Here is a 12,130-nt window from a genome sequence, read left to right on the forward strand (position 1 = left end):
TTAGTCCTGGACAAAACAAGCCTATTGAACACGAGGAGCAGCACTAGTTTTAATGGCACATCACACAATATAGATAAATAGCTGTGTGGAAGTGGAAGTGGAAGCTCCTTAAAGAAGCTGAGGATGATTCATCCCCACAGAGCACAAGTACTGGAGCAACAAGAAATCAATAAAAATAGCTTTTGCTAAGCAACTGCATCATCCTCCATCACCCGACAGTGGGACCATATGTCAACATTTCACAAGATTGTATTTTATTTCCCCCAATTAATGACTTTCATTAAGTAAACTTAAAAATAAACTTCTCTAGTTTTAACTAGTGGACTGAACTCGGGACACAAATAACTCAGGTTTCCTGACATCTCTGCTCACCTTTTGTCCAGGCCTGTATCTTCTTATCCTCCTTCCTTGTCACACTCTGTCTGTCTCTCTCTCTCTCTTCCATCCACTGGTTTTCCCTCTGTGGGTGTGTTCCCTGCAAACAACAGGAGGCCACACTTATTCACTGTACCTGCTCTCATTACTTTTTTTTTCATTAAATCACCTCTAAAATCTGGCGCCGTTTAAAGTAGCAAAGGTTAAAATACGTTGCAATGCATACACATATATATATATATATATATATATAAACTCATTAAAAACCCCAAAGATTGAAAACACTTCACAATAAAAAAAATTAAAAAAAAACACACAAGAAAATACAAAATCAATGATAAGATTTATACTTGATGAAATTGGTGCAGCCTCAAATGTATCTCAAAATGAACTAGACATACTGGTTGGTTGCACACATTTGTAATAAAGCTTTTACGCCACTGTTTGCAAAAATAAAAGAAAATGTGAAGCGGCATCTTCTCATTAGTGTCTTATTAGCTTGTAATCAGACTTGGGCCTCTCCTTTGGTACGTGTTAAGTTTAGCTGCACTGGCTCTGGTAGGTGAGCCATTTAGCCTGCAGGGGAAAGCTGCAGGCTGCAGTTTAATCTCATAATGGGATTACAGCACAGCACTTACCTTAGCTTTGCCCCAACACACACACACACACACACACACAGAAACAGTTGAAACAGACCCACAGCATCATTCAAAGTGTGATCATCTGGCACCATTTCAAATCGATAACACACCAGCACATAAAAAAAAAAAAAAAAAAAAAAAAAAAAAAAAGTATGGAGCCTAATTTTTGAGATGCGGACACTGGGGGATCTACTTTGAAATGCAACCACTAAATTACATGCATGCATTTTATCACCCAAACGTTGAAAATCAGCCACGTGTCACAATGGGTATGTTGCGTTTGCATCGGGTACAAAATATATTTTGTTGACATATCCATGTCCTATACTACACATTGTGAACTGTCCAGAAATCTTCTGGCCAACAAGTTAAAACGCCGCACAACATTAGCCGCCTGCACTGATCTGATTAAATCCAACTAAACACCCTCTCAGTTACACTCCTGCTTCCTTGGCTGCCACCTTCACTTACCACCCCATCTCCTCCGTTCCCACACTTCACCCTCCTCCCCTTCCTCCTCTCATTTCCAACCATCAAGTGCTTCAGCAGATGGCCCTGGGTTCAACAAAAACAACAGGAGAGCATGGTGGGGGCCTCCTGGAGTGCATGCATACGCACCGCGGGCAGCATCTGTTTATGAATGGGCCGACAATTGCCCATCCCCCGACAAATACAGCTGACGGAGGGCGGAGGCACAGCAAGTCACCAAACTAGGAGAAAGGCTGAACACGAAGAAGGCACGAAGAACCAGAGGAAGGAAAGAAAAGGAAAGAAAGCCAACCGTGACTGCAAATGCAGTTGGCGGCTTGGCTAGCTTTATAGCCAGATACTACTAAAAAACTAAATGATTTACTCTTCTTAAAACAGTTACTTTATCAGTAGCGGGTGGCCAACTTTTTGCTCCGTTTAAAAAAAAAAAAAAAAAAATGCTGCTACTTACTGCAAACTTTTGTTTCACTCTACTTAAATACACAGACCACGTTTGCTCTCGTTGTTTTTTAATGAGTCAGTAAATACGCCACTGTAATAAATCAACCCCCGTTACATAAGAAGTTGGCCTCTCACAGTCTGAGAAGTGCTAGACTTCTGGTACTTATTTTAGTGTCCCGCTCCTCCTCAGGAAAGTTTTGCATGCACCAAAATACGACAGAGTGAGAGATTCTTCAAATTGATTCACTTTCTCTTCCAGTGCCCGAGTCATTCAAGTGTGAGTGACACCGTTTAAACTGTCTGATAGTGGTAATGGTAGCCAACGAAGATCCTGCATCCAGAACAAATATTTTCTTTCATAAAACTACTTTGAACGTTCACATCCGTACACCTTTATTTAACTTGGGATACGCTGGAGCCGATCAAACACAGAAAGTCACTCCCAAACACACTCACCTATGGGCAGATTTAGAATCAGCAATTAGCTTAAAATACATGCTTTTGCATGTTGGAAGTAAACTAGAGAAACCCAAAATAGACAGAGGGAGCACATGCAAACTCTGAACAGAAAGTCCTCCACACAGTGCGTGTTACCCTATATCAGATTTGTTTTTTTTTAAAGGTACAATAGACATCACTGAACAGCAGGAGAAGGACTGCTCTCCTGAAATATCTCTAAATATGGCATTTGCATTTCTTGAAGTAGGTATCTACTCCCTTCACTTGTTTTAACAGGCGTTCAAAGACACTTTTGTTGGGTTTGCAGAATACCACAGATCTCACCGCCGCCCACTGGTCCTCTCTCCAAACCCTTTTATAGCTATTGAAAAAGGTTAAAAATAATCACACAATATCCGAGTTTCGGAAGAGTTAAGAGAGCAAAAAATCTGAAGCGTTTGACTGCCGCTTCCTGTAGGAGTAGTCGTGCGGCGGAGATAGCGAGGCTGCTTAAATTTGCAGGAGACAGTATTGATTCGGTACGCAGCCTTGTGGAAGAGGCCATTTTCAGAGAAAAACCCCAGACGCGCACTCAGACGAACTGCTGCACATGAGCACGTACACGCCAAGAGAGGCAGATAGCTCTCCGCTCTTGTAGAACAAAAGCCAGAAGGTAGCCGCATGGCTAATTTGCATGTACAACAGCGCATCATTTACATTAATTTGCATTAGCGTGTTCTCACGGCGGTTCAGCACCGAAAGCGGCGTTCAGGGGAAGCCATCGCTCAATTAGTGGATGACAACAAGAATCCCGTGATCGCAAACAGCCTTACAGCAGAAGCCTTGTGCATCTGACGTCGCAAGATGTGACATTTCCAGCCGTGCTGCATCACACCCGCCGCTTTTGTGCAGACAAAACGAGGCTAGTTCATTTCAGGTCATGGTAACTTAAGAAAGGCAGAGTATGATATTTCTGGGAGGAAAAAAAAAAAAAGAGAGGCAATTAAAGTGGTGCTGCTGGCAGAGAAGGGAGGGGCTGGTTTCAGAGTTGAGGTTTGTGCTTGGTGTCACAAAGCTAAAATTAAAAACAAAGGAAATGTTTAGTGTGTCTCTGTGCAAAAATGACAGGCGGGTTTTCTCTATCACCCCCCCCCCCTCCCCAATATAATGAGATGTGATCAGGCATGAAAGGTTTCGATATGTAGACGTTAAAATTTTTACATTTTCATGTCATTTTTCAAATGCAGAGCATGTCTAAAAATAAAAAAACTAACACAAGGTCAAACTTCTGCATAACCATCGACCCGTTTCTGACCAAGTCGTGTTACAACACTATGATTCAAAGAGCAAAGCCAAACACACTCCGGTCGAGCTGCGCAGCTCCACTACTTGTTTACGTAGAACTGGTTTTGGGTGGCTCGCGTCCTGTCTGTGCCTGCAAAGGTCGAATGCTTCAAAATGCGCCGGTTCAGATCCGTGATTGTTTCAGTCTCAGGACCATCTGCAGGTGTGGCTTTATTGCCGAGGGAGCCAATAATCAACTACCTGATATCCAACCAATGGAGCAATGTCGCAACATCTTGGGAATTTATAGCACTGCAGTATTAAATTCAAAACATGAAATGCTCATCTGGGCTACTTCAGAAAGGAGTTAGAGCTCAAATTTTAACCTCTTGTGGAGACATAGTTTTCCTCACACGAGTGAAAATGTGCTGCGGCGATATTTGGAAGCAGAGCCGAGAACCCATTCTGTGCATATTAAGACTCCCCTGCTACGTATGAACAAGATTTGCAGAGATGTGCTGGAGAATACACACACCACAGTTGTTACAAAACTCCGGCAGCATATGAGTGCATATAACCAAAAGTGAAAGTAAAGAGGTGTAATATAGATCTTCAACAGAGCCGGCTTCAGGAATGTGAAAGGTCTACAAGCAGGAACTGGATTTGTGGGAATCTGAAGTGAATTGAGAATCTTCTGTTTACCGAATGACTGTTGTTTTATTCATGCAGAACATCTTTGGATCGGAGCACTTCGGGTTTTTGCCACGGAGACTGTAATTGTCACCGGAGCCACAAAAGAATCAAACTCACAGACCTAATATAAACATTAACCACGCCGATCTCCAAACAGTGCATTTTTCTTAAACATAATAGAGGGAGCACTTTCCAAAACCTAGGAAATACACACATTCCCGTTTGCAGCAAAAGTCTGTAATTGCTCACATGAATACATCTATGAATTTAAGTACCATTTCCCCTCAGATTACCGAAGCAGCAGTGTGTTTCAACCACGATGGGAAAATCTGCCCCAATGCTTGGAAAAAGTGAAACACTTTCAGCGGGCTTTAGCAACCAACCCCAAAACAAACCAGCACAACAAAGAAACCGTACAAGTCCAATGACAATCATTTTTAAAAAGACACTTCAGACGATGGCTATGGCCTAATTCCAATAACACCAAATCATTCAGATAATCTATGAAAAGATGTAGGCTCTTACTACAATTCCAAGTCATATGGGGTCTTTGGATTGTGTTGTGGCCCAAAGCTCCATTGTGGACCAACTGTATGGACACAATGAGCCACACAAACACCTTTCCACACACAAAACATCAGGACTCTGGCTTCTCTTTTAGCGATTTTAAAACAGCAAAGCTTACTCAGCACAATGCAGCCTAGACCAACCTAGACCCTCCAATTCAATTCAAACGGAACTGCATGTGCTTGCATAAGCAGGAGACACCCCCACCCCCCACCCACAACCACCAACAAAGACACACACACAGACAGAGACCCACCCACACACAACCCTGTAGTTGCCTAATACAAAGACAGAACATGAAAGTTCACAAATAGTTATAGGTCGTGGTGACTTTAGTATACCTCCATCGAAAATGAATGCAGTTCACATCTATCCTGTAAGAATCTTGATAAAAGTTAATACTGGCGCACTATGGCACAGTACTGATTGACAAAAGGGGTGTTCCTGTTGCTTACTCTAAGCTGGTTAATATTTAATGAGGTGTAAACATTAGCCCACACTAGAATTCAAGCCATCCACAAATGGTAAGCGGCAGGATAAGCTCACAGCTTTTAAAAGGGAGACTATTCCGTGAACGTACAACAAAAAGCACATACATTGAAAAGGTGGAACTTGCTGATGCTATAAACTTTAATGCAGTAAGCTGTGCATGTCTGAAAGACTTGCAAATGGTTGCATGCGTTTGGTGGCACACTGACCTGTTAAGATGCTTCAGTTTCTTTGGTGGCAACAGCTTCCAATTCCGAATCTCTGAAAGAAAAAGATGAGATAAGAGGACTAATCTCTGGTACAGCCACACACTGCCATAAAAAAAAAAAAGCACTTGTGACCGGCAATATAACGGTAAAACATTAATTCACACACAAAAATACATAAGCTGATGTTCCTGTTGAAATGTCTGGAGTGATTGAATCTAATGTGTTTTTAGTGCGCGCAGGCACGCACCTCACCCAGCGTACAGAAACAAACAAGTCTCGTCAGTAATTAGCCCTTAAAAAAACTACTTGAACGAGTCAATGTGGAAATGCAGGTTGGACTGCATTACATGATAAAGGGTCTCCTCAAACTCAGCTTCTCCGAGTTGGACGCGAGAGAGTGATAAAAGACCCGAGTGAGTGTGTGTGTGTGTGTGTGTGTGTAGGTCAAAGTTACAGCTCGGGTCCTGATCGGCCATTATCTCAGCTGTTGCCTGACTTACAGCTTAACCAACATGGCTCCTCGCGAGCCTGCTGGGGTTTCATTTTTTCTCCCTCTTTCTTCTCTCCAATGTGGTCTCGAAACAACGACATCAGCTGTGCATCGAACATAAAGTCGATGCGATCGAACTCCAACGAGGTTTTGTCGCGTGGGCGACGTCCGTGCAGAAGTGCGTCGATCGGGAGCAGAAAGGCAGGAGAGCGGAGGTCTGGTTTAGCTAACCAGCTGCCCCGTCCCGCCGACAGAGGGGGTTAAACCTGCAGGTTTCACGATCTAACCGCAAAAATACACCTTAATGCAACACGTTTCCCTGCAACATAAGCACCGATACGTACATTTCGACCGGCGTTACTCCAATGTGAGCAAGCTGAAAGAGCAAACGGGCGACCGATATCGCCGTCGCGCGACCTGCGTCGTCAAGAATTAGCATGCTATGCTACGAGCTAACGCTACGGAGCGGCTAGTTAACTTCCATCAGTCTTCTTCGAAATGCAGCGGATGCGGTGGGAGTTGTTCGTATAAACACGTCGGCACACGGATCCCAATCACGCCGCAATTTGTGTGCCGCCGCTGAAACAAACGATCGGGGAGCAAACGCGACGCGGCGTGAAGAGAAACGGTGCGGGGCTCCAGAACAAACGCAGACACAGCTGGCTGGCGTTAACCAGGACTCGCACTAGTTAGCACAAGGTTAAGCCGACTATAAACACAGGCGTTTACCTCGGAAATCAGTCAAATATGCACCAATTTGCAAGCAAACGCAAACCCTCCGTCGATGCGTTTGTAACCAAGCCGGCTTCACGAATAACCCCCCTCACCCCTACCTCCGCTCGGCTAACGAAAACAACAGCGGCTGTTGAACTTATCTCCCCCGGCTCCGGTGTCTCTGCTCCCGGGGACTCTGTCCGCCGAACACGGGACCGCACGAAACGGAGCACAAACGACGAGAAAACACGGCGGAAGCAAGCTCACCTCATTGAAGTATAAAGTGCAACAGAGTGGAAAAAGAAAGCCGACTGTAAGGCTAAAGAAAATCAACGCGTTTGCAGCATCTACGAGGGGAGGCATTCATCCTGTGAGATCGCCATTTTCTTCAGTCGCTGCTGGCCAACCTTCTTTCACTGGTGTCTCTCTCTCTCTGTCTCTCGCTCTCTCTCTCTCTCTCTCGCTCTCTCTGCAGGAAATACGTTCACCACTTCCTCTCACTGAGGAAAAAAAACCAAACAACCAAAGATAAACACATTTTATCACGAGGAGAAGAGAGTAAAAGTATGCGATTCGAAGTAATGAGGAAAACGCCTCAGTAAACAAACAGAAAGAAGCACGACGCAACAAGACAAAGACATGAATCACGACGAGAAACATTCACTAATTTTAATCGTTTATTTGTACCAGTGAATAAAGTCGTTTTTTTTTTAAGTCTGTTTTCAAAGATTCAACATTTAAGTGGCATTCATTAAAATTTCATACTGCAGGGGTATCAAACATAAGGGCTGTGGGCCAAAATCGACCCACAAGATTCTCCAATCCGGCCAAATCACCAAGAATATTTGTGAATTTTTCAAAGAAGGAATAAAATATTGATTGTCTTTTGGGTACCATTTACACTACAAGGGTGCTCCAAGCTACTGTAAACAAAACTTTTATAACGGCACCCAAGGTGCAACTTTTCAAAAATGCTCTGACTTAAACTCTTTCTCTGTGTAGAAGGAGGAATACGCAACTTTTTAAAAATGCTGCTATTGCACATTTTATTTCAGGGGTTACGTACAGCCCAATTTTATCTTAATTGGGCTTGACAGGTCAAACAGTATCATAATAAGCTTTACATTTAAAGTTGAATGTTTGTCTTTGTTATGACACAGAGTATATGTGAAGAAAATATTTATATTTTTGCAAAACCAAACAATTACTACCACAATGTCAACATAAAGCCAATTTCAATGATACCTTCTGGTGCAAAATGAGGTGAATTGTCCAAGAAAATGTATGCAAGTTTTTACAAACTCACCATGACGGCATGGTTTAGTTGAATGCAAGTTTTTTCGCGAAGAATTATCCATCTTTCATGGCAGCATCACCGATATCTCAGCTTGGGTCTCAGTGTTGTGTTGTGTCTGCTATTCTTAAGCTATTTGTTAAACAATTAATCATCAAAATTTGTCCATTAAGTTTGTATTTGAGAATGAATTGCAATTGATACTGAGTTCAAGTGTGGTTAATGACCTTCCTCCGTGTATCTGCATTGTTTAAAATGATTTTGACAGGGACCAAAAAAAAAGGAAAATCGGGACCAGCGGATGTCCATGTCTGGTTTACAGGTTATTGACCACCATTGTCCTACTATATGTCATAATATTTGCAAAACAGAAGTACCCTAAATATAACTTATTGAAATGTTGGACATATCTTTCAAAACGTACACTAGTTTGATTTTGTTTGAACGATGATTAGCTCTGCCATGTTGTTTCACAGTTCACAGTTGGATTGCGACCAAATTGTAAAAGGTAAGAAACAAATTATTAGCTCTGCAATAGACAGGTGACCTGACCAAAGTGTATCCTGGACTCGCCCATAGTAAGCTGGGATCAGCTCCAGTGCCCTGCGACCCTGAACAGGATAAGCGGTATGGAAGATTGATGGATGGATGGATTATTACATATTTCTCAAGCTGATAATTCCACTTAACCTTTAACAAGTGATCATACTTGGTAATTTCCTAGTTCTTTCACATTTCTTTCAAAGTAATAATAGTGCGTGAAAAAACAATGGCTGAAAAAACTAATCGCTGAATAGTTGTTCTACGTATCTAGACAGGTACTTAACTTTTGATTATGTGACCCTGTAATAAATGTTCTTTCTTTCTGTCTTTCTTTTATTTCATTTTGCTGACTTTAAAAAGTGACAAAAGATCAATTCAAAAAGTAGCCATGAAAGCACAAGTGCAACAGAATTCTCATTATGTACAACTCTGGTTTTATAATATTTCAGGTTTTGTTGCATGCAGAATGTTAAACTCTCTCCTTACAACACAAAAAATAATGTGGATAATTTCAGCATCTCCCCACTTTAATCACAAAGTTCACTTAACCATCCGTGCATGGCAATGGCTGCCCTGTAAGGAAACAACCATTAAAAGAGGTGAAAGAGAAAGAGCAGAGAAAAGAAAGGAAAGAGAGAGAGATGCCTGAACAGCAGAGAAACAAATACAGCGTGGAATCTGCCAACGTTTCACCAGCGAGACAAAGGCTGTCCCTGCTTACAGGAGCGAGCAGCAACCCGTGTGTGCAAAGCAGTGACCATTGACCCACCTATGGCAAAAACAAGCCCCAGCCTTGTGCACAAATTGCCGCTGTTATCTGACCATATTTGACTGTGACGCCGAGTGAGAGGCATGGTTCATCTGCTGCCAAGTAACGATTTTATTTGAGCAGGTATCACAGACAAGAAGATTAGATTATACAGTATACAGAGAAGTGGGTGCGCTTCCAAAAGCAGCGTTGAAAGACCGCTGCCAAATACCACCAGAAGCTTTGGTACTGACAGGTTTCCAACTCGTGACGGTGTACGCACAACAATTAGTTCCAACAGAAGAATCTGGAGACATTCAGCATAACAACACTTGGACACGTCAGAGCTTATAGTGTTTGAAAAGCCTTTAATGAAACTGAGAATGGCTAATTCTTGTTTGACAAGTCTGACAATAGTGACAATCGTTCGTTGTCTGGTTGCACATGAAATGGAAATGTATAAATACGTATAAATAATAAAATTGTTTCATGGTGGCTTTGGACGGTTTCCAACAGTTGCTTCATTGTTTTGTAGCGACACTATTTGTGTCTGCACAGCCAAAACAAATGATTCATCAAATAAATAAATAATTCCTTGGCTCATGGTAGCATTGTGGTTAGTGGTCTCGCCTCACAGCAACAGTATCTACCATTTGAGTGCAGCCGGGGGTCTCTCTGCGGTAAGTTAAAATGTTCTCTCCATGCGTGTGTGGGTACTTCAGTTTCTTCCTATATAGTTCAAACTAGAAGCGATTGAGGTTAAGTGGGCAGTTTGAATTGCCCGTTGGTGTGAATGTGATTATTCCTGCCCTCACCATTGAGCGGGGAACAAGTACAGCGCCACATCACCCTGGACTGTATCAAGCATTGTAGAAGATGGATTCAATTATTACATAATTTTTAATTTCTGTCAAGCAATAACTGGTTTGTATACAACTATTCTCACCAATTAGCCGAAACATTATGACACCTGGCAAATTAAGTAAAAACACTGATCATGTGGGGTGGATATATTACGCAACAATTGAATGACATGGCCCAAAAGTTGATGTGTTCGATGTCGAAAACTGTCCAACATGAGGATTTGTGTAAAAATTGTAATGGCTAGATGAGTGATTCAATGCATCTGCCTATCTGCAGCTCTTTTATTGGTGGTCCCTGATCTGCAGTGGTCACTGTAACAATCAAAATGCGTTGAGCCGGTTATGATCAAGTTCAGTAGCCCAAAATTCTTATGCGCAGTAAAATCACAGTCTGACGGATGTGGGGCTGCAAAAGGTTGACCGTATTGTTGTGGCTGATTTGTGTATAAAAGCAATAAAAGACCAGAGGTCATGTTGTTGTATTGAGCATCACCAAGGCTAAAATCATTTATGACAATTCACAGCTGTGCTAAAAGTCAAAACATCAACACTCCCACTCATGTGAAATTGTTTTATGTTTGGCTCCGTTTCCACTGCACAAGATGTGCCGGGACGTGAGCAGCTTTTACGAATGTAGTTGATCGTAATGCATATTTTTACATGTTAAGACAATATCGTGACTTAACAAAAATATACAGCATCGATTTGAATACACTTCCATATGTTTTTAATGTATGTTTGATGTTGTGCTGCATTTCAACTTCTTAATGAAATTCATTACATATAAAAATAAATATTAAAATAACAGCTCAACAGGATGCACTGACATGCTGAGGGTTTGGGACACTTTGACATTCACGTTCAAACAAACATCAAAGCGTACCGGCTCATCGGGCTGATATCAGGTAGCAAGGCCTTTGGTAAATATGCACAAAGTTCTAGTTGTGGCATTCGGTAGTGAAACCAAATCAAAAAGTGAGGGTGAAAGCCTTATTGCTGGTTTCAAAAAGGATGTTGTTTCACAACGCTGCAAGTTTTTTTTTCTTTTTTTTTTAATTCAGAGCAGCCTCACTTGTTATTATCACAGCTTTCCACCGGGTGAAATTGTGCCAAGAAATATGGATAAAGGGTTCACTTTGTAAAGAAAGCAGGTCCTATTCTGACTTGATTGAAAAGGTTCCCGTCCTTCAGAATATACTAGTGCAAAGTAGCGTGAAATCTAGATCCCACAAGGCTAAAAAAGTACAGATGCACACATATGAGATATCAAATTTGCAGAAAATGGCAGGAGAAGATCTGTAAAAAGAACTAGAGTACAGAAAGCATTTCAAAAACCTTTTTTTTGGTTTCAAAAGCCTGGAAAAAAAAGGTGCACAAATGTGACCATTTGAAAACGTAGAAAGGAAATAAAATGTGATGATTATATGATATAATTTAGAGAGAAAAACCGTAATGTAAGCATGGGGGTTTTTACTGGGAGGAAACTGGAGCGGTGCAGTCAAAGAAGTTGGTAATGGACTGTGAAGAGGCAAGTAACCTTGACAGACAGAGCAGCGTAGGCAGAGAAAACCAAGGATTGAATACTCAAACATCCACATTTCAAATGCAAGAAAAAGGCTCTGGGAACACACACACACACACTCACGTATAGCCACGTTTACTGACAGAGCACTGGCTATGGAAATTATACAACTCTGTTGACATAATTCTTAACCTCTTTTCCCCAAACACAACTATCAAAACTAAGTGTCTAGACCTAACTCAGGCCTAATTGTAACCTTCGCCCCTTAAACCTTAAAATCAGTTGACCTCTTGGAGGCAGGTCAGCATCCTGCAAGTGTACGTTGCATCC

At 41.9% G+C, this 12,130-nt stretch overlaps 1 protein-coding gene across 5 annotated transcripts in view; it reads right to left on the reverse strand.

The window, feature by feature from the left end:
• LOC308124499 (trinucleotide repeat-containing gene 6A protein-like) overlaps nt 1-7,279 on the reverse strand; it is a 28,894-nt gene extending 21,615 nt beyond the window's left edge. Inside the window, exons 1-3 of one of the 5 annotated variants that reach the window (XM_080487521.1) lie at nt 7,098-7,279; nt 5,627-5,678; nt 373-475 (exon numbers count right to left, since the gene is read on the reverse strand). The gene's annotated coding sequence lies outside the window, so the exon portion shown is untranslated. Of the gene's footprint in view, nt 1-372; nt 476-5,626; nt 5,679-6,126; nt 6,804-7,097 lie in introns of those variants that run through there. The other 4 variants (XM_080487518.1, XM_080487519.1, XM_080487520.1 and 1 more) reach the window with 4 other exon arrangements.
• Between the last annotated feature and the right edge of the window lie 4,851 nt (nt 7,280-12,130).

The sequence above is a fragment of the Lipophrys pholis genome (assembly GCF_963383615.2).
Source record: "Lipophrys pholis genome assembly, chromosome: 19".
NCBI classification, from domain to species: Eukaryota; Metazoa; Chordata; class Actinopteri; order Blenniiformes; family Blenniidae; genus Lipophrys; species Lipophrys pholis.